This window comes from Alligator mississippiensis, chromosome 4 (genome assembly GCF_030867095.1).
Source record: "Alligator mississippiensis isolate rAllMis1 chromosome 4, rAllMis1, whole genome shotgun sequence".
Lineage (NCBI taxonomy): Eukaryota > Metazoa > Chordata > Crocodylia > Alligatoridae > Alligator > Alligator mississippiensis.
In genome coordinates this window covers 104,969,272-104,992,789 of record NC_081827.1, presented here as the reverse complement: position 1 = coordinate 104,992,789, position 23,518 = coordinate 104,969,272, and the positions used below count along the sequence as shown (strand labels likewise).

Genomic DNA, 23,518 nt, shown 5'->3' with positions numbered 1-23,518 from the left:
CTGGTCTATGCTGTAGTTGCTAGATGAAAAATTCTTCCTTCTCTTGCCTCATCTCTTGCCTTGTGAATCACAACAGGGGATGTGTAAAATTTCAAACTTGTGAAAGACTATCTAGCAAGCAAGTAGGTTTTTTTAACTCCATATTCACTCTTTCCAGGGATTTATTTAAATACTCTGGGACTTTGTATACATCATGATTCTGGATAGCAAGCTTCACATTCCAAGATTTGTTTAATAATGATACAGTTCGACAGAATTTTCTCTTCCTCTCCTCCCCCATATTTTTTTCTTTGCTTCTCCCCCTCTCAGGGGAATCCAAGAGTATGTTATGTAGTGCTCTGTTTTGATAGTTACTTAGTTTCCCTAATTTAAAAGACCTTTATTATCCAGTTAATGAGAGTTTTAATTTTTTTTTTTGCTTTCCTTTGCTGTTACTCTGATAATGGACCAAATTCTGCTCTCACTTACCTTTGTAAATTCATTGTGCTGATGGCAGTTATGCTACCTTATAATGGAGCAGAATTTCCCTCACTGTGGCCAGCGTAGCTTGTGTTTTGAGAGATTATGACCAAGGCATCCGTGCTGATTCAGATCTGTTTGAAAATATCAAGGAATGCTGACAATTGAGTCAAATGTAAATGGGTGCAAACTCTCACCACTGACAATTTTATGGGCTTTGTTGTGAATGCTCTGGAGAGTACATGGTGATAACATGGAGCTGCCTGCCAATATGGAAATACTTCAAGGAAGCCTTATGATTTTCCTTGGTTAGAAAATGTGCTGCCTTCACATTCTGAGAAATTTCTGCAAGCAGGAAAAGACAAATGCACACACTGGAGCATTTCTTAGTAGCTCAGATTGAGAGGTTTTATTAAAACCCCCCCCCCAAAACATAACAAAACCATTTTTTGGAAGTGACTGCAATGCAAAAACTGTGGCTCTGAGCTTTGAAGCTTTACTGATCAGTCGCATCAAAGTTTTCTTAGCTCTTTACCTGTGTTTCTGGCTGCTGGTGGTGGGTAATTTGCTAGGTAATTGAAAAAAAAAATTCAGTTCAGGCTCCCAAAAACAAACTTGAAAAGCAGAGAAGGTGGATAAGGACCCCAACTTGGTTATACTTCTATAAAGAAACATACATCTGAGGCCAATCTGGAGCCACATGTAGAAATATGAATGAATGGATAGATACCTGGAAGTAAGATTGCTGACTTTATAGCTATGTAGTTGACTTAAAGCAACAGTAGGAAGAAACTTAGGGCGTTTGTACACATGACAAAATTTACCCTTTTTGTGATTTAACTGCATTATGATTTGCACATGCAGGTTTTTCTGGCAATTTAAATGTCTTTTTGGTGGTTTACAGTAAAACACATCTGGGTATATTTTAGTTTGGATCACCAGGAATTAAACTGATGCGTCCATGGATCAGACACAAGAAAACAGAAATACATTCAAAGGTGTGTAATGAGCCCCTTTGTCCACCAGATGCTGCAACTTGTGTAGTTCACCCCTTTGTCCACCAGATGTCGCTTTGAATTGCAGATAGGAGGGAAAGAGGATACCTGCACTTCTTAGGTAATTGGGTGTAATGTGTTTGTTTGGTTGCTAGGTGTTGCACACCAGATGTTGTGGTCCACCCAGCCTAGCATAAATCAACCTTTGTCCTCCTGTATGGAAACCTGACCACCCCCCAGGCATACCCAGGGTGACAATGGTATCATCACCCCATAATCTGCCCCTGGTTCCATCCATGTATGAAGAATTGCTTGATCACCTAAAGGGCTGAGGGATACAGGCTGATAACCTGTATTGGTATACAGGCAAAAGGAATCAGAACTCATGGTGTAGATGATGTCTTTTATTAGACCAATTGCATATTTGCAAACATGTATTTATTTGTAAACTTTTGGGCACATTCACCCTCCCTTTCATTTGCTTTCAGAGTGAATGGCTCCCTCCTGATCACAGGATTTTAGCCTATAGCCTTCATTCACAAGTTCATCTCACAGTCAGACCCATGGCAGCAGGCAGCCCTTAATGAGAATAGCACCGCCACCATATAATCTGCCCCTGGTTCAATCCAGGAATGAAGAACCACTTGGGTACATAAAGGGGGCACCATGGACTGCTTTCACTTGCCCTTAAGTCAGACAGAGAAAATGATGCTTGCCTTCTCACAGCATTGAATGCAGTCTGCAGCTGTTGCCATGCTGCATAATTTTTTTTCCTTGTGCTGGCTGCCACACCATTTGTGATTGCACAAGGTCACCCCAAAGTCAGGCCCATGGCAGCAGGCAGCCATTAATGAGGATGTCACTGCCTAATCTGCCATGTCCTGGACTGCTTTCAGATACCGTTAACGCAACTGGTGCCTGCCCTTTCATAGCACTGAGTGCAGCCCATAACTAGCACGCTTCATAATAAAGTTCTTTTTTTCCTTTATGCTGCCATGCCAGTCATGATTGCACAGGTTCACACCACAGTCAGGCCCATGGGTGCTCTTGTCTTGCTGACAGCAGGCAGCCAGACCTTACTGATGATGTCACTGTAATTGGGGTTACTGTATTTCCAGTTAAAAAAAAGAGGTGCCCTGGTCTAACCCATTCTATTGTCCCTCACTCCAAGGCATAGCCCCCTGAACCATCCAGCAGCCCCTAACTCATGACCCTGGCACATCTGGCCCTGCCTGTGCCCCTCACTCCTAACCCACAGTACCCTGCCACCTTGTGCCATGCTGTTGCCTCATGGGGATTTACTGTTTTTTCCAGTTTTACAAGTTAAGCAACCCTCCCTAATGTTGCAAACAACTGTTGATCTGGCACTGATGACAACAAAGCCAGGAACAAAGCTCTTGGGAACCTGGTCTGATGATCTCCTACTGGCTGCCCACATTGAAGAAAAAAAAAAAGACAGAAAAGTTTTTTTACATAATTAACCGTTACTGATTTATTAAGCATAATTTACATAACCAAACATCACAGCATTTACAAGGCAACCATTATCAAGAAGCAGTACTCTTCAACTTTTTAAACCTCAGGCAATATCCAATGGGTGTCATTACAAGAACTTTTCTTACCAGGAAGCAATAACCATAGGCATTGTTTATGCTTCAATCAACAAACAAGCGATAACCAATAATAACCGATAACTGATAATATCAATAATCAGCAACTATCACTGCCCATTAGAAATACTGGCTTTCTATGTTTCTGCGCCGGACTGCCCTTCTCTATCCCTGTCTTGTGATGCCTCCTGCTATGTTACCTGGCCAACACTCAGCCACAGATGCAATGTGCCTGTCTTGCTATCTCCTACAACCACATTGCGCAGGTACTGATGGCACTGACGATCCTATCTGTTTGGGCATCATTGTCAGGCTTCCTACATGGTCTGTGTTTTTTCTGTAGTGGTGGCATAAGCAGAGCTGAAAATCAAGGAATGTGTGGAATTATTCTGTGCTCTGTGAATCAGATGAGCAGATAAGAAAAGCTCTGGAAAAGCCACCAAGAAAGGCTTGCCTGCCTGTCCAAGTCGTTGGACTGCAGGCCCTGAATGGCTGCAAAAAATTCACCAGTAGAACCTATCTGCTTTGCATTGCCCTTCACCTTCCTGCATGACAATCCAATCTCCCCCAACCTGTTAGTTTAGTTGTCATCTGAATTAACTCTCGCCCCACTCCTCCCGCAAGTCATAGCTCAGCCTAATCTCAGGTGTCAATTCACATGTTAGGTGACTTAAAGGTTCCCCTTGGCTTAACACACCAGTTGTGGAAGATGATGTCCCAGGTCTCTCCTTTTTGATGGACTCATCAAGGGCCAGTACTAGTGAGCTGCTGCTGTCTGTTTCACTTGAGGCAGCAGGACTCACAATCAGACCTGTGGTCGGTGAGCTCTTAGGAGCAGAGAGTGGCTTGGATACCTCTAGTCATCTCATTGCTTGGCGTTTGACTACCTCCATTAATGGTTGGAGGTACTGATAATGCATAATGTTATGCATGGTGGTGCGTTCCAATGAGCTCTTGCTACTTCACGTCAGAAAGCAGCTCTCATATTCTTGGACTTTACCCTGCATTGGACTGTTGTCTTGTTATGCCTCTGCTGGGCAAGTCTCCTGGAGACATGCAGGTAGATGTGCAAGGACATCCTTGGGCTGTTGCCGATGCCAAACTGGCTTAACACCTCAGGGTCCCTCAGCACCTGCACCATGCTCTTTGTTTCTGCATAGGACCAAGTTGTTCTAGTCTTACACACCCTGGTTAGCTCTCTTCTCTCCCTGGTCTTCTCTTTTCTCAGTATCAGACATCTCAAATCAATAAGGGGTACCCATACTCGGGCCCCTGTGCCCTCAATTTATCGGTTCATCAAGTTTGGGAAAGTTCTGTCCTCACCCCTCATTTTGGTACAAAAAGTTTGTACAATGGACATGCTGGTGCCATCCTGGCAACTTTGTTTCTTTTGGGCATACTGGCTAGGGACAGACATTCAAAAAGCCTGAGCCTGAATTAATTCAATCTTTGCAGGTTAGTTTAACCTGGCTAGGCTGAATTGATTTGAAACCAGACAGACATTCTTTCTGGACTAAGGAAATTCAGGAATATGCCTGCAGTGGCTCAGGCTAGAAGCTGGGGGGGGGGGGGGGGAGGAGGGCATTAGAGCAGCCCTCCCTTCCCTTCTGTAGGGAGCGGAGCTGAGGGGGGGCATGGCCAGGCAACGACAGGACTCTCTTATTAGGGAGGTCTGTCTGCACAGTCCCAGGCCACTTGCCAAATACACCTGCCAAACCTTTATGGGCAGTCACTTTCCTTTTCAATGGGCTGAGGTCCCTGCTGTGGCAGATGGGAGGGAGGAGGGGATTTCCTGCTTGCGCAGTGAGTGGGATAGGGCAGGTAGGGAAGGGGGAACCCAGGCAAACCTTGCTGTATCCAGTCTGTGCCAGAGGCTTGCACAGCATTAGCTAGCGTACCACATGCTGGCTATGGTCCGTGTTGTGGGAGACGGGAGGAAGGGATCTCTGCTTAAGCAGCAAGTGGAGGTGGTGGCGGGAGGAGGGCCTCCTGGCCACTGTGTCTGACGAGTTGACTTCCCATTCTTGTTGCGGGCCACCATGCACAATCAAGCCACAATCTGAGAAAAAGGGACTGGAATTGTTGCTGAGCATCTTATCTGTGAAATGTTGCAAAGTTGCACAAAGGGCTTCTGTCTCTTGGCTCTCCAGAGCCATTTGTATGTGGGAGAGAGTCCATCTCTGAGTACAGAACACCTCAAGGTTACATGCTAAATATATAAATTATGTTTAAATATGAACATCTAAGTTTCTATATGTCTGACTTCAGCTTCCCTGAGTGTTCTAGACAAAGGGTGCCACTTGCCAAACCCACCTGCCAAATCTTTATGGGCGGTAACTTTCTTTTTCAATGTGGGATATTATCTGGCTACTTTACATTTCTAATAGGGCAGTTATCACAAACTCAGTCCAGGCTGCCTGGCTTTGTTTTCCTGCTGCAACAACAGGAGCAGTTGACAGAGAGGTTTGTTAAAAGTTTACCACTGTTCTTCTCCCTCCCTTTCCCCACAGGTCCACTTCTGGACCCACAGTCCACTTCTGGGGAATTAAGTCTCTTCATTTCTCTCGTTACCACTCTGAGTCTGAGGCAAGCCAGGGAATGTTTGGCTTTGCTTACATCACCCAATACCCAGATTCAGGCATTATTAACCCTTCCCAATAACGAAGGCAGACAAGGAAGGGAAAATATATTTTTATTACACCCAAGAACTTACTAAAATGACAAAAAAAATACCATGGGATGCCTACTCGCTGGGTCGCTGTTTCCAAAGATGCAGCGCCTAACAAATAGGAACCCCTCTCCCATCAATTGATTTTCTTTCCCAACCATGTACCCCTGTCTGATCTGCTCTTTGCTGCTTCCTGAATAGTAGTGGTACTCTCCTGGCCCTGCTAGTATTGGGGCACCCCTCAGTTGAAAGCAATATGGGTGGAGAAACAGGCTCAGTGATAACTCTCCTGGCTACTTCTTGGACAGAGGCAAGCTGAGTGGAGCTCATGTGCACTTTGTGGGGGGCATCTGCTTATGAATAGGAGGCTTGTTCACATGCTTAAGGACATGACCCTTAATCAATGCGTATATCTCCTAGAGTTCTGCATAACACTTCATGGCCAGCTGAAGAAGCTGGTTTGTGCGGTCTAGGAGCTGCTTCTGGAATACAATGCATTTATAAATGATCTGGAGTTGGGTGTTATAAGTGGACTGACTAAGTTTGCTGACGACATCAAAGTATGGGGAAGTGCAGTCACTCTAGAGGATAAGCGAACAATCCAGGCCAACCTTGACAGGCCTACAAGGTAGGTGGATCAAAACCTGATGGCATTCAACGTCAAGAAATGCAAGGTGCTCCACCTTGAGAGAAATAACCTACACCGCGCTTAGAGGCTTGGCAGTGCTACGCTAGCTAGCACCATGTCTGAAAGAGACTTGGGGGTCATGACTGACCACAAGATGAACATGAGCCACCCATGTGATGCCACAGCTGGCAAAGCAAACAAAACTCTGGCCTGCATCTTCCAATGCATTTCAGACAAGACCTGGGAAGTTATCCTCCAACTTTACGTGGCCTTGGTGAGACCACAGCTGGAATACTGTGTCCAGTTCTGGGCTCCACAATTCAGAAAGGATGTGGAGAAGCTCAGAGTCCAGAGAAGAGCCATGCAAATGATTGGAGGACAAGAAAGCAGGCCTTATGAGGAGAGGCTGAGAGACATGGGACTCTTTAGCCTGGAAAGTGTAGGCTCAGGGGTGACTTGGTGGCAGCCCAAAAGTATATAAGGGGTGTGCATCAGGAACTGGGAGAACATCTGTTCACCAGAGCATCCCATGGGAAGACGAGGCCCAGTGGTCACAAACTCTTAGAAAATCGTTTTAGGCTGGACATAAGGAAAAACTTCTTTACTGTCTGAGTCTCCAGAGCCTGATATAGTCTCCCCCCAGAGGTAGTGCAGGCACCTACTCTGTATTCCTTTAAGAAACACTTGGATGCCTATCTTGGTGGGATCATTTGACCCCTATTGACTGCCTGCCCTTTGGGCAGGGGCTGGACCCGATGATCTTGCAAGGTCCCTTCCAGCCCTAATGTCTATGAAATCTATGAAATAATGTTGGCCATGCTTTGCATCTCCTGCTGATCATCTACCCTAAGCACCTCCTGGACTTCATCCCACCAGTCATGCACAGCAGTCACTCAGGATTCTGCAGCCTCCACCAAAACCTCCATCATGCTTTCTCTGGAGCATTGCTGCCTGTGGCGGTATTCCCACATTCACTCCAATGTGACTGTATTTTTTTTTATTGCATTTATAAATAAAAGGTTGTAATGTATCAAGTTCCTCCAAGATGTGGCGTGTTTTTTTCATGAGTGGTGATGGTGAGTGGTGGAGGGGGGGGGGGGTCTACCTATGGGCAGCTGTGGTTTCCTGCGGTTACTTGAATGATGAATAGCTGGCTGCCACTGGGGACTGCAGCAGGGCATGGGGGTGGGGAGGGAGTAGCTGCCCAGGTTGGGGAGGGGGCTTGTTGTTTGCAGACTGCCAGGTACAGCACTTGAGCCAAAGCACAGTTGTGGGGGACACATCCACATACGACTCACAGCCCAACAGCCAGCACTGGTCTATACCCTTAGCTAGCCTAGCCTCCCTGGATGGACCATGTCCTGTGAAGGGTCAATGAAACCACTCATTGGCCCAGCTGGGAGGAGTGGGGGGGTTGGGATGAGCCTGCAGGAGTCTGCAGCTTGGCAGGGTGGCCTGCTAAAACTCCAGCAGGAGCACCCGTGGCTATGAGACTGAAAAAGAGGGAGGACAATTATCAAGATTAGAATAGAGACAGTTCAAAAGTAATGTGATTGTGGCAGGAGCAACTTCAGGGTCGCTGTGCTCTCCCCTGTCGCCTCCTTTACTGTGCCAAGCTTCGGACTTGCACCCTCCTATTCTCTCCTGCCACAACTTTGATTGTATATGAGTTCTTTATAGGGAGGCTACCTTTCTTTTGCTTGGCTACAGTTCTCCTGCTTCAGGTGTTCTGTGTCCCCAAGCCTTGTGGGCTATGTGTGTACAACACTGTCTTGGCCTACACCCCTCTGGCGCTCGGGCCCTCCGTGGCCCTGTCTCTCTCTGGGCCCTTCTCTGCAATGCGGCCCTCTCACAGGGCCCTTCTCTGCAATGCGGCCCTCTCACAGGGCTCACCGCACCGCTACCCCCTCTTCTGGGGTTTCTCAACCGCCCCGCTCTGAAGCTGGGGTCTGTACACCCCGAACACTGTGCCCTCACTGGGGCTGGGGTCCTCACACTACCGTGAGTCCCCTATGAGGCCTCCTCCATCCCCTTATAGCCTCACCCAAACCACCGGTGTAACAATAGCAAACATAAATCGTAACATGAACACCAGCCTCTTGGCAACAACTTAAACATAAGCCACTAGCTATAACTAGGCTCAGGCCTACCGGGTTTTCTCTCCTACCGTGGTGACCAATGCTGCTCTGGCCTTCAGGTTTTTCTCTCTCCTGACAGGGAGCTTCTTCATCCTTAGCTGCTGGTAGGCAACTGACTCTGGCTTCCTGCTTGTGCTTTATATAGGGGCCAGGCCCTGCCCCTTTTTTCAGCTGGCTAGGCAGGTGTAAGCCATTAGCTCCCTTTGGTTGCCTCAGCAACTGGCACCTGAAGGGTTATCCCAGCGCTTCTAGTAGCAGGCACCCTAGTGCCCTGCTACAGTGATAATTAATAACTGAATAGACATGGAAATAGAAATATAGTAAATGCTGTTATCTGGCTCTTTACCATCCAGAATGCTCTATTAACCAGCATCTGTCTGACTGTGGCACCTCCGGTTTTGCCTTTGCAAGCCAAGTCCTACCTCTTCCTCATGGACCACAGCCAGGGGCAAAGCAGCCTCCATGGGGCCCCCCTCCCTGTCTTCTGGCACACCAGATTTGGCAGGAGGGGTGGTGACCCAAACAGGCAAAGACGCCTCCAACCGGCTGAGCTGGAGATAAATATAACTCTCAGATAACTGGCATATTTGATTAGCCGGCACCCCCATTCCCCATGGATGCCGGATAACAGAGATTTTACTGTAGAACAGACATACAATAGAATAGAATTGATTAATAGAATATACAATAGAGAGTAGTGAACAGAGTAGAGAATATAGAAGACAGGATAGAGAGAATAGATAATATTGAATATAGAATATATTAGAATATAGAATAGGAATAGGATAGAATATAGTATAAAGTAATGAAAGTTTCTTTTTGTTGTTTCTGCAGGTTGTCTATTTCATATTTATTTAATCTTACATGTATATAAGTACTTATCATTTATTTATTTTGTAAATAAGGCAGAAAAGGCAAATTTATATTTTTATAATGTGTGTTTAATTTTTTTTGCGATAGTATTATTATTTTATAAATTTTTAATGCTGTTTATATTTATATACCCAAGTAAAGTGCCAATAATATTTTCAGGAAGCAAATAATGGTTTCAATTTTATACAGTTATTTCTGGATATGCTGTGATGGAACTCCACACCATGCTGCTGCTCCACATGATGCAGCTCCATGCCATGCTGTGTGCTCAGCCAGCAGGTCTGGCATTAAGAGTGGGGGGCTATAGCCACCCCAGAATTGCACAGAGCTGTGCACACAGCTGCGCGTATCTGGGTTATTATCCATGGAAACTCCTGGGCCACACTATCACACAGTGCAGCTACTTCAGGGTCTCCATGGAAACTGGCTCAAGATGCAAGGGCGGGGGCTGCTGGGAAATGTAGTCCATAAACAGAAGAAAGAAACATGGAGGGACAAACCCCAAAGTCCCTGTGTCTGCCTAGCCTCGAACATTCAGTTATGTGCAACTCTGGCCCGGATGGCCAGTGGCGTTTGCCCTACCGTTTCCTGTGGGCTGTTGAGAAGATGTTTACTCCTGGTGCGGTCTCCCCCAGTCTCTCCTGCCACAACTTTGAATATTTTATCAGTGGGGGGGCTGACCAGTTGGGGTCTCTCAGCAGCAGAGCGTTCATTTGGCGGTCTTCTGCAGGGCTCCACCTCCCCTACACCCCGACCTCACACCAAGCCTTGGCGGATCAGTGTAGTTTTCCTGGCTATGCTCCCAACACCGTTGTGTCCCTAGCTATGGCTGCCTGTGTGGCCCTCTCCTGTCTAATGTACAAGCTCCTACAGGGTGACTCGCTTGGATGGTGCCGGATTGCCTGAGAGGTCTCCCTTGGGTCACAAGGCCGGCCCCCCTTCCCCAGGACTAGGAGCCTGACCCAGGCCTCAAGCAACGATAGAGCTCAAAGGAGCTCTTGCCTCCATCATCCTGCCTGCACCCCCTGGACATGCCCCTCAAGCCCTCCAAAAAGGGGGAAACACAAAGAACATATTAAAAAACCCCACTACCATGTTACAAGGGACCTGTGCAGTCCCTTCCCAGGTCCTTATGCCAGGATACCAGCCGCCCACCTCCCTCTGAATTTTGTTGTGGGTTATACCATGTGTGGGGCTGGGGTAGCCTGTGATACCAGGCACAGCTTGTCTGCCCCGTCACCCAGCCTCCCGTCTCTCCAGGCACCTTGCAGCCCTTTTGCAGCCACCTGACCACTCTTCACATGCAGGGTTGGCACCCTGCCTCTTCTGGCCTCACTCTGCAGCCCCTCACGCTGCCTTCATCTGATGCCTCCTGGAGGGCGTGTCTCTTCCGCCTCCCTGGTACTCTCAACGGTCCCACCTGCTGTGGTGTGGAAAGTTGTGTTCGTCTCTCCGGCCCCTCTGTCGGTGCTGCTGGCATCAGGATCCCCTTCCATCTCCTGGCTCCTTTTGACACCTTCTCCATTGTTAGGAGCACCTTCTGGTTCCTGGCTCCTTTCGCTGCCGCCGATGCTGTCAGGAGCAGTTTCTGGCTCCCGGCTCCCCTTGGAGAGTTGACCTCCACTGGGGCAGGGAGCATCTGCAGCTCTCTCACCCAGAGGGGCTTCCAGAGGGCACCCAGTGTTGGTGCCTTCGCCGGCCCCGGTCTCTCTCCTCCTCCACCTTCGCCGGTGGTCCACTTTATTCTCGCTGGCCGGTGATTGTCGATGACGTCACCAGCTGGCCGCAGCTGTGTAAAGGCATGGCTTATGATCTGTGCGGGTCTTTCCCCTGGTTCCGGCTGCGCCATGGGTCCTGCTGCAGCCGTGGGTCCTGCTGCAGGTAAGTGTTGCTCTTTATTTTTTTTGGCTTCCTTTTTCCTGGGGGGCTTCTGCCCCTGAGGGTCCCCATTTGTACTTTGGGGCCCTCTCTCCTGTTCTTCCCTGTGACACTCCCCATGCCCCCGACTACTACTGTGTGGTACCCTGCAGTGGTGGTGGTCCATGGACCAGGCAACAGATAAGGAGAGAAGCAGCAGCAGCAAATGGTAAGTTTGCAATTGAGGGTGTGTGACACCTCTTCTTAGTACTTTAATATTTTGGGGTAACTTTCATGTTTCTTATAATTGCCTTCCAGAAACCCCTTGCATGGTGGATGCTGCTTTCTAGAGCCACTCCCAGGGTCTTATTTTTTAAAAAGACATTTATTTTCTTAAAGGCATTTCTTACTAAGAGCTATTTATTTTGTTGTATACTGCATTTTATATTGTTTTTTTAAATGTATATAGTCCTGTCCTTAAAAAAAAAGTTAAATAAAGATTAAAAATAAAGATGTGGCGTGTTTTCTTTCATAGGCAGAATGGCATGGCAGTTCAAATGGTTTGGGGGTGTGGGAGAGGATGCAAGTGGCTTGGCATGGGAATCAATGCCAACCACAGGCCACCTGGAGTCCTCATGGTGCTGAGAGTTGGAAGTGCCAGGTGGGGCTGGGGGGCTGCAAGGGGCAGGGCACCTATGGGTGGATAGGCAAAGCTGTGCAGTGTGGGCATAGGGCAAGGCACATGGTGGGATGGAGTGGGGCTGCATGGTGCAGGGATGGGGGCTGTGTGGTCCGAGGGTGCAGTAGGTGTGTGTAGAGCAATGGCTGGGGCTGGGGCAATGGCTGTAGGCATGGGGAGGGGTGGGGTGGTAGAGCACACATGAAGGATCCCCTGCAGTAGGCTGACAGCACTTGCCCCCACTGGTCCAGGGATTAATGGTTTGACAGCACCTCCTGCTGTAATCTAGTACCAAAGGCAACAGTAGGCTGGATTGTTATGTGGCTCCCTCTGCTTTAATTTAATGTGAATTGCATACTGATCTTAATTCAATTTAAAGGCTGTCACCTTTATACATTGACACCTCAATTTAAAACAAACCATTTTAAATGTAATAAACCTATTTAATTTAATGAGGATTAAACCCCATCACATGTAGAAGCACCCATTAAGCTTATGAAAAACTGGGAGGGAGAAGAGGAGAGAATTGAAGTGACACTACACTTAACTAGGTCATATTATTCCTTCCAAATAAAATCCATCAGGAGGAAACTTTTGGGGGAGAAATTCTGTGAAGATACATGTGGGCAGGCAAACATGAACTTCTGGAGAGCTTCATCTATTGAATCTGTTAAGATGATAAAATCCAAATACCTGCGATAAGAGACAATGCAAGTTAACTGAAGAGGTGAATCCAGACAGGGTGTCATAAGCTAAATGTTTTATTTGTTTTGGTACTTGTACGTTTTCTGCATTATGTTGATATGTTTAATTGCAGCATACTATCCAGTAGGGCTGTGCAAAATGGCACCATTCCGTTTCGACTTGCGTTTCAATGGAACAGCATTTTGTTTTGAAGTTTGTTTTGATTTGACACTGCTGCTCCGTTTCATTTTGTGGAAACTGTTTCGCTGTTTTAATGCTGTTCTGCCATTTCACCCATAGGCTATAATGGGGAAGCTCGAAACAGCCTATAACTTTGTCATTTCTAGCCTGATTTGGATGAAACTTGCAGGAATGGTAGCCCCTTCTGAGGGCACAAAGCCTGCCAAGTGTCAGGGAGATTGAGATGCAGGTTCCCTGAAACCCCTGCACCTAAGTCTTGAAAGCAAAACTCATATCATGTCTATGTGTTAAGCAGGGTCAAAACTGCAGGCATCCTAGCCCCTGCTGAGGCAATGAAGCCTGCCAAGTTTCAAGGAGATAGGTGCAGGGGTTTGGCAGAAATTGCACCTCAAGTTGTGGCCAAGCAAAATTTGTAACTTGAGTGACACTGTGTGTGTGTTAAGGCGCAGCAGGGTAAAAGCTGCAGGGGTGGTAGCACCTGCTGAGGCCACAAAGCCTGCCAGCTGTTAAGGAGACAGGTCGAGGGGGACTCTGGGTTCTGGGGCCCTGCACCTCTGACTGCTGACAGGCAAAACTTGTGACATGGGTGCTTGTGTAACTGTGTTTGTCTTGGGGAATGGGGTGAAAACTGCAGGCCTGCTAGGCTCTGCTGCGGCCACGAAGCCTGCCAGCTGCCAAGGAGATAGGTGCAGGGGGAGTCTGGGTTCTGGGGCCCTGCACCTGTAGCTGCTGACAGGCAAAACTCGTGACATGGGTGAGTGATGCTGTGTGTGTGTTAAGGTGCACCCTCACTCAACTGACACCAAGACAGAAAGCAGGGCAGTTCAAATAATGCTGCTTTTTATGCAGTTTTTCCATCTCTCCCCCAGAGCACTGGGATTGGAAGAGACCTCAGGAAAGGATGACAGTCACTGGCCAGCTGCACAGTCAATAATGAGAGCACTCCTTCCCCCCACCCCATTCCCCCTCTTCCTCCTCCCTCTCCTTACTTTAGTTTCTGCTTTCCTGCAGGCAATTCCAGCTTGAGCTTCGAAATTCGAAACATTTAGAACATTTCTAAATGTTTCAACTTGCCTTGTTTTGTTTTGAGGCTGTTTCGAAGCTCTCTGTTTCATTTCAATTTCACTGTTTCAAGTTTGAAATGAGTCAAAACAAAACTGCCAGTGAAATTTTGCACAGCCATACCATCCAGCCACTAAATTTTTCTGTGCATTTTAGAGAATCCACTAACCTCTTAATCACTAGGACATCCTTTTTAGTGAATAAAGGAGTGAAGATAAAACTCCACCTGTGTGGAGGTCTATTTGTGTATTGTAACTATAGCAGATTTCTTTAATAAATACCTGTTCATGAAACATATAAGCATTCAGAAATGAAATGTTTAATTTCTGAATTGCAATTTTAGTTGGGGACCTGGAAAAATGTGTAACTAAGTTTCTTGCTAATCAGTAATCCTGAAAAACTGAATAGTTTTTACAACTTCACAAATGATGGCCGGTAAATAAACTAGTGTCCCAGGTAGGACTTGATTTTTTTTCTTGTTTTTTAAATCTATAAACTTACCATTGCCTTTTAGAAGAGTTCTGAAATGTAATCTGTTTCATGAAAAAAATATTTCTATAACATTTGCATCATGTCATAAACCATTTTATACAGAGAGAAAAGAAGGAACATCTGTGCAATTCATATTTATTTTCCCAACATCACTTACCATAAAATAAAAGCAAAGATAGACGGGGGCTATTTTGTAATTTCTCTGCAGCTGCTTGTGTAGATGTGTGGCACTGCCAAAAAGGAAACCAAAAGCAAGAATCAAATAACTACTAAGATCTAAACAACATGGAGAAAAATAACATTGAAATGAAAAGACAGTTTTTTGTTTTGTTTTGTTTTACATGATTTATTATAATTACAACACATTCCAGTATAACAGACTATATAATATTTTCCAATGCAAAGCAGACAGCAAGTCGGTAGAAGATTTCCAATGAGCAGGTTTGACGATCTTAGACCCTTGGACTAATTTTAATGCCTCCACATAAAAGAGTATTGTCAGCTAATTCCTTTTGACACTCTTCCAGCCCGTGCACCTGTGATAACTCTATTGTAGGGTTGTGGCTAGGCATTTGCCTCCTTAAAGATTGCTCATCCTTTTTGAAGTCTAGTGAAAGAAATTGCTACATTGTTTACCAATGAGATAATCAGGACAGATCCTGTGTTGAATGCTTGGCAATTAATATTCCCAGTCCCTGGGAAATTCCTGTTCCTCCACTTACAAACCAGTCTAATTCCCAATTAATGTATCTCATCTTTCTACATGTTACCTTGCTGAAGGCCCTGTTTCAGCCAAGTACTTGTGCATTGGCTCAACTCTTAAAATGTGCTCTGGGCTTATTGGAGTCTATAAGACTTAAGTCAAGAGCCCCACTGTACAAACCATCATAGTTGATGTGAAGGCAGGTTCTGCCACAAGCTTTAAACATTGCATGTGCTGCCCATCTGGGTTGGAGATGCAGTGATATAAAAGCTGAGGTGCTGGGACTTGGGGCTGGGGAGTCTATTCCTGGCCCTGTTACCCTGCACCTCTGGCTTTAAATCATGCAAAGGGCAACCCATCCAGGCTGCAAGCACATGAGTTGATTTAAAACTTGGGAGGCTGCCTATTGACAGTCTGTTCCCTTCACAGGGAGAGGAAAGGGCAGGCTGTCCAAGTAATGAACTACCCTGAGGGTGGGGTGGCCCAGAGAGCAGCTGTCTAGTGCCTCCTGGCTGGAGAGCTCACCTGGGATCTCCAGGCAGGGGGCTGATATACATGTACACTCAAGCTCCTGGGCTTTTTTTTCCGTATCAGTAAGAATTTCCCTGAAACTTATCAGTAGAAATGAGTGCCTGTTAGCAGCCTATGACTTGCAGCCTATGCTCAAATTCTGTTTTGTTTCCTATTTTAAAATCCTACAAAATTGCAATCATAGTTATCCTTTAACATATATATATATTAACGTGTAAAGCCATAAGAACATATGAATTTCTGTACTCAGACCCCCCAGCCCAGCATCCTGTCATTGATGGTAGCAAGCAGTAGATGATTTAGAGGAAGAACATAAGAAACGGAGATGTGCAGAGTGACCCATCTCCTGTCATACCCTCCTTGTTACCAGCAGTTCTAAACTTGGGTCACATGCTCAAAAGAAAGATAATATCAGAATCAAGGTTAATTAAGTTGGGATCCCATGACTTCATGCATTATGAGACAGCCTTTAAATACTTGGTCATATACTGGTTTTTTACCAAACACTTGATGCCCCGTCTACTAGACAAACCTACCTCCCAAAACGCAGACAAAGAATTACATTCATCCACTGGAAATGACTCATATGAATTTTAATAAACAAAACAAATGCATTTGTTTTCATCTGCTATTTTGTTTTCTTATGCTAAAAATCAATTAGTCCTTCAGGAAAATACAGGACACTTGTTTCCCATGATGGCTCTGGATGCTAAAGTCCTCACGGTGCTCTTTCTGGATAAGGACTGGTGAAAACAGTCGCTAAAAATCCTTTCTTGTCTTGTTGAGGGCAGATGCTTGTGCCTAGTTGTGCTGTCAAAAAGCCTAGAGCAATCTAGGGAAAAGGCAGCAATTATCTGTCAAACTTAAATACATAATACAAAATATAATGGTGAACTGAGAATCAGATTATACTCCTGTGCCATGTCCCAGCTTGATCTCTGGATGCGCCTGGTCCCAATAAATGCTATAAACCTCTGTCAGATATAATAATGGGCTCTGTTTGCCAAGTTTGCTTGGTAATCAACTTTATAGAGAGGAGGGCGAATCTACTGCAAACCCACAGGAAAGCTTTACTATAGCCTGTTTTTTCTGCCTTTCTTAAAGGTTAACTCCAGACAACTGAGAGGGGGGCAACGTCCCTTGTCCTGGCTTTACTGAGATCTTAGAATTCAACAATGCAAGCTGCTTTTCAGTGAAAGAGCAATCAGTGAGGAACAGCTCGGATTTAAACCAAACCTATGAAAACAAAAATGACTGATTTGCGACTGAGTCTGTCCTTGAAAGTGTCCAGCTCAGATCCAGCATGTTGGAACTGTCAGCACTTTTTCAAAATGACCCTGTAATAAGCATGCTAGTAAAACAGATTTGTTAAAAGATATAGCAAACCCTCCCATGGAAGCTCTGGGGTGTATCAAGCTCTAATGACCGTCTGTCTCCTTGTTGCTTAAAGACTGGTTGCAAATAAGCCTTTTTGTTCATCATCATAATCATGTATGTTAAATGGACCAGAGATAAATGTCAACCACTCAGCCAGCTCCACTAAACAGAAAATACACTATTCATCAAGTTGTCATTAAGAAATGCTGATGGTAAATGCATTGGCTGTTTTGGTGAATATACATTCGTTATACCTCATTAGGTGATTCTGTGTCTGGCTAGGCTTTGTGACAAGTGCTGGATATTTGAAGCTTTCTGGGAAACTCCTAAAGTAGTGAGTTCCATGTTGTACTTGCACTGACTCAACTCCCAACGTGCTTCCCCAAGCCCTTCCTTACGCTCTTGGAAAGGCAAGTTCCTTTTTTCCAAGTCATGTATTTAACCATTTGTTTAGCATGTCCTAACACTTCATCCTTTTTGAGAGTTTACATAGGAGAAAGAGTGTTATTTATAGCTCACCAAATGGTTAGATGGAGTGTTTGGCTATATGGAAGTTGATATTTATTTTTATTTTTGCTTTCTGGGAAAGCACTCAGAATCATCTGAATGAGGAAGGAACAGCAGAGTTACAACCCCTTTTTGCATGACAATGAGAACAAAGGTTCAGAGCCTCCAGTGCAGGTCTTTCCAAAGCAACACTACCATGATCTAGTTGTAATAATGGTTAAGCTTCCCTGGTTTAAAGGCGAGCTGTAGGGAATATAGAAAGAAGGGAAAGGCTTGCAGTTCTGTGGCAATAGGATTCTGAGAGTCTAACTTGATTTTGGGTAAGATCAGGGGGAAGATTGGTGTGCAAAGGTTGAGCTCTGTTGCCTCCTTCCCTGGGGCTCCGTGGTGGTGTTTTTGAACTGTGGATCTAGATGTGGGACCAGAGGGCAGGGAGTTGTGGGGGAGAGGCTGGGTAAGGAGCTGACTTAGGTGGAGGGAATATGTTTTATCCTCCTTCAGTAGCACAACATATATTTTACGGAGGTCAGAATGTGTTCCATCTCTCTGATGACACAACCATAGGAAACGTCTGCAAAGAAATCCTTTTTGGTAGCCTCTTTCCACTAGAGGCTCTGACCCTTTGTTCTCATGGTCATGCAAGAAGGGGTTCTAACTCTGCTGCTCATTTCTCATTCAGGACATTATGGATAATCTATTTTAAGGGGTAATCTATTTTAAGGAGGTTTGAGGCTTGTTTAGCTTTTAAAGATCAGGCTGTCACTCAGTTCCCCTTCAAGACATTACTGCTACATGTAGCTGGATAAGGGTGGAGTTTTCAGAGAGAGGCAAAAAAGGGAGTATCATGGCTGTTCTAGTACTGTTCGCATGAATAAAGAAACTTCTTTGTTAAAGTGGCCCCTGACTCGGTGAACTGAACTTGGTGACAGAGAGTAATTTTAAATTGTGTCCTACAGTGAATATGAAAACCATGGAGTTTATTTTGCGGATGTTAATGATGAGGTCATGCTTCTTATTTGCAATGTAGGTGGGGATGATTGCACATGTAATAGTCAGGTACCTGGGGAGACGAGATGGTTAAGGAGCAGCAGTTAAAATTGGAGAAGATGAAAGAACAGGTAAGGATTACATACCAATATACCTGGGTGATATTTTGGAGGAAATGATAGTTGGTAAGCTAACAGACAAGGGAAGTAGGAAATAGGGAAGAGTTTAAAGTAAAAAATGATATGGTTTTGAAGAATGCAGACAAATATAAGGTCTCAGTCAAGGAAGGAGCTAAAAATAGGAAAGGTAGATTTTTTTTTTTGCCTGAGAGAATCCTTATTAAAGGAAGGTGAGACAAAGCCACAAACTCACAGATTGGCAAAGTCTGATGAAGAGGGTGAAAAAGAAAGCACTATATAGGTTGTCAAAAGTTACTTTTGGGGCTGATGGAAAACATGGGGTTACTGTCCTATATGACATTTTAATATTTCAATGCTTTAAAAAAAAAAAAATCTTTAAGTTTGAACCACAAACATCCTTGAATGTCTATCAATTAGTCAAAGGAAACTGGGTACATTTTAAAGATTCAATTGTCCTTTCATTCCACAGTTTGTCTTCCTTTGCAGCACGTTGATATTGATGGATAGTTTGTTGACTTCTGAACCTTAAATTAACATTTTGAGTTGTGTCTCATGTTGGAGGAAAAAGCATGTGCATGAGAGAAGGAACAATTTCAAAGATGCTGTGAGGCAATGGATGGCAGTAAGCCATTAATTATGTGCAGAGAAATAATAATAGATACGTCTTTTTATTTTTTTTACAGAGGTGAGCTATTGAATAAAATGAATAGCTGCTATAGAGAAAGTACAACCCCACATAACCACCTCTGCTTTTATAGCTCCTTTATAAAGTCATTAAAAAAGATTAATGTAGCTTTGATAGAATGCATCTGTGTGCTGGAATGATGGTCGTTTGGGGAGTATGTAAACTGCACCCAAATCACATTAGCTCCAACTATTCATTATTGCTTAGAGAGCATGTTAGCTGCACACGGTACTTTATAAGACATGGAAAAGTGTGACTTATGTCCTGAAAAGCTTATCCTGATCCAGTGCCTACTGAAATCAGATGGAGTCTCTCCATTGACTTCTTTGAGGGTTGCATCAGATCGTATTAGGGTATTATATGATAGAATGGTTCTTGTTATACTCTGGACACCTCATTAATCACAGTACTTTAGGAACAAATTCAAAGGTGAGTAAATACTGTTGAATACTTACATAGAGTACTTACCAGGGTATTGTGGGCCATTGTTTGGGAACCATTGTTCTAGACTCACAGCTGCTTATTTAGATTCAGGTCATTTTACAGATTACAGTTTATAATCACTCTGCCCCAATGTGTCAACACAATTCCAGCTAATCTGAATGTGATCAATCTAGGTTATTTTTTAAAAATATGTATTTGGAAAGCCTATGCAGTTTTTGGGTTTTTTTGCAATTCTCCCTCAGAACAAATGCTTCAGACTTTAATTCAACATAGCACTTAAGCTTATGCTTACTTTTAAGCACACTGGTCTTCCCTGAATCAGAGTCTACCTTTTAGGAAGGTAAAGAAATAAATTAAATTCCAGTAGCTCAGCCACTCTTCAGCAACCTTCACTAACAAAGCAATAGTGTTCTCATCCAGGAGAGATAAATATTGGGTCAGGAAACTTATTCAATGTCTGGCTGAAGAGTTTTGTGTTTTTTTTTAACTAGCAGTGAAAAAAACACAATGGGTTTTTGTTGTTTTTTTAGTTTGTTGACAGAGTCTCTTGCACGACTGTAACATGGGGCAGCGTGACTTTGGACAGCAGACGTACAACAAACAGTTTATTTGCTGAAGAAAGCCAGACATTCTTTGTCCTTGGCAGGCAATTTGTAAGGTTAGGGGGAATCATGCTGGGGACTAGAGTGCTGTAAATAAATAAAATAAATAAAAGCTCTCGCATGGCCCACAAGGAGCTTATTGGCCTTTTTGCAGGACAGCTGTTGTTCAGTTATTTTGCTCCACTATATGTGGTTGACAAGCAACAGCAGGCCACCCTCAGTGAAGAATGGTTCTGGTTTGTCAGCTGCTGCTTACCCAGTCCACTGCCTCTGCTTACACAAGATCAGATGTTTCTGTGCAGTCTAGAGCAGGGAGGTAGTGTGAGGAAGGGAAGAAGGACCAGAAATGTGTGTGAAATATCCCCTGAAAGTACAGTTATCCTGTCTGACCCCCAGGCTGGGATGTGGGAAGCAGGCCATATCAAAGTAGGTGGCAAATCTCTGATGATTAATAACTCAGAGATTTAAGGGCCAGAAAACAGGAAATATAGAATTTCTCTTATGTACGTGGTTGATCATTAGCTGCTGTGGATTAGCGTTAAGTCCATCAAAGTAAAAGGAACTGCGCACATTGAGACCAGCTGAAGACCTGGCCTACAGACCATAGTTATGAGTAAGACGGAAGAAAACGAAGTTTTGTACATAAACAAAAGGATAACAGAAAAAAAACAGATATGTTAAAGTTTGCATTGCATGTTCTTTATACAGCTGGATGTCTCTGATTCTCCTTAGCCGGATGTTTAGGGCAAGCACACCCATTGGAGTCCAAAGACATGCTCAAGAGACATTCTGAGTTGGAAAATGTCTATAATGCTAGCCTGAGTTGATGGAGATGTTAATTACAGAGTAATTCTATTTCAATTTTTGATGCATGCTTGCTTACCAGAAAAAGCTCTGCAGAAAACTACACTGTTGCATTTGAGTTGTGATGGACGTGAAAAAACCCCTTAATTTCTTCCTTGGAAGGCATCCTTTTATCAGTAGGATGCTGATGCTACTTCACATCTCAAAAATAGGAAATGGTGGTGGCACTTTGGAGAGTCCAACATGAGAGGAAATGCCTACTGGAGGGCAGACTCTTTCTGTATTCTGTTTTGTTCTGTACAGGTTCCTATACCATTTTTCAGCACTGCAGTACCCCAATATATTTCTGCAGTGCATTCCTGTACCTACATGACAAACATCTATCATCCATTGTAACTCTCTGCCTCATCTTCTCTGAGATGAGAATCATGTGGAGAATGGAGGGGCTAAGGAAGAGATCAGTGCTTAGGCTAAATGATACAATGTCCCGGAGCCTTTGGACCTGATTCTCATTTACATTAATGTTACTATTCTCTAGTGGCAGTTTAAAATGGTCTGAAAGTGAGCCTGAACTATATTCACATCTCCTTTAAGATTTTTTTTAACACTTCTAGAAGGCATGCGTAAAGTGGCTTTAGTATAAATGAGAACCAGACTTTGACTTACATGAACAATGTGAAGGAAAGCAGGAAAAATTATTAAAAGTAGTTTCCACTTAACCCCACACCACTAAATCATGTTATTCGACACATCCTTGAGAGAGCTAACTGTGGATACTGCAGTGCATTTTTAAATAGTATTGTTACTTGACTCCTGCAGGTTTAAAAAATAGCTAAAATCCTAACATTATTTTGTTACCTTAGCCATATCCACCTTCTACATATATATAGTCCATAGAGATGTCTGGCTGAAAAACAGAGAAAGTTTACTCAGTCTTTCCATTGTAGGTTTTCATCAGGACCACTATCCTCATACTCACTCTACAGACAGACTGGTGAACCATAACAGCATATGGTTCACCCTTTTTCTTAACACAGTTCACCTCAGCAAAAAAGAATCACATCTTACACATTACTAGTTGTCCACAAACAGCATGTCCCCCCATCTGTCATCTCTAAGGACTTACCAAAATCACGATTTTGTGCTTTTCACGGAAATTGTGATTTTCGTGGAAATCATGGTTTTGGGCAGGCCCCACAAAAAATGTGGGGTCTGCGCTTTTGGTGCGTTTCTTGAGGAAAAAAATAACAACTCACTGAAAATAAAATGCTGGTTCCCTGTGAGGAGCTAGCAGTCTTTGTGGCTACTGTGACCTGGTTGCACAGTCCGCTGGGAGGGGAAGGGGGCAGGAGGGCTGCTGGCATGGCAACATGGCTACTGTCTCTGCCCCTCACCACTGATTGGCTGTGAGTGCTGTCCATCATACAATCCTGCCTCTTGTCATCAATCAGTGGTGAGGGGGTGGGGCTGCATAATGGACAGTCCTTGTGGCCAATCAGCAGTGAAGATGAGGCCGCTGGTTCTCTCAGCCATTCAGAGGTGAGGGGATTTGGGGGGGGCACAAAAATGGCTGCCAGCCCAGGCATCTGCCTGCAAAATCAGGCAGCAGCCAGCTCCCAGCTTCAGTAGACCCTGAATCATCTTGCTGTAGTTCAGAAAGCTTATTCTGCCTCATGCACTCAGTCTGTAAAAGGCCTTTTGCTTATTCCCTCAATAAGAGCCTTTTCAGCCACATACTAGCGATCCACTATTACCTCACCTTCTCAACACAAAATGGCCATGAGCCTTGGCATGCACCGTATACGTGAATGAGACTTTGACTTCCACCCTGCTCCACTTCTTCACAGTGGAGCAGGAAGATCTGGCTTGCATAGGAGGCTCTGCTTGGCTGCATCATTGAGGCCCCCTCTACACGTTACAGATATTGTATAATTAACTGGCGACCAGCTACACATGCAAAGTAACTATCACACAATAAAAAAATTCCAACTAGCTATAAAGTCAGACCTTGAAAATGTGTACTAACTTTAAAACTGGTTGCTATCGAGTTTTAATTTGCATGTATAGCAGGGTCTGCCCTGAGGCTGGGAGTCCCGTCAGCTGACGGCTCCCAACTGCAGGGGTGCACCTTGCCCAGCGTAAAGCTCCTAGGCTCTGGGGATTGAGGCAGCTGCAATCCTCAAGGCTCAGAAGTGTTTGAAAACCCTGGGGATGTGGCTGCTATGATCCCTAGGGCTCTGGGGTGTGGGAAACCCCTAGGGCTGGAGGATTACTCCTGTGGTGATCCTCCAACCCTGGGAGTTTCCTGCACCTCCTGGGGTGAGGGGAATCATGCCTGTGGCAATCTCCCCATCTTGGGAGTTTCCCCCATCCCCAGGGTGGAGAGACTGCC

The 23,518-nt window shown here is 44.8% G+C and overlaps 2 long non-coding RNA genes across 2 annotated transcripts in view; one reads left to right on the top strand and one right to left on the bottom strand.

Moving 5' to 3' along the window:
* The window catches only part of LOC106739985 (uncharacterized), a 155,802-nt gene that overhangs the window by 70,121 nt on the left and 62,163 nt on the right, over positions 1–23,518 (top strand). The gene's annotated exons all lie outside the window — the stretch shown is intronic.
* Positions 9,076–22,456, bottom strand: LOC106738156 (uncharacterized). Its single transcript, XR_002090906.2, has 3 exons — positions 22,253–22,456; positions 14,504–14,576; positions 9,076–12,600 (listed from the first exon to the last, which is right to left on the bottom strand). It is a non-coding gene; the product is annotated as an uncharacterized LOC106738156 (long non-coding RNA).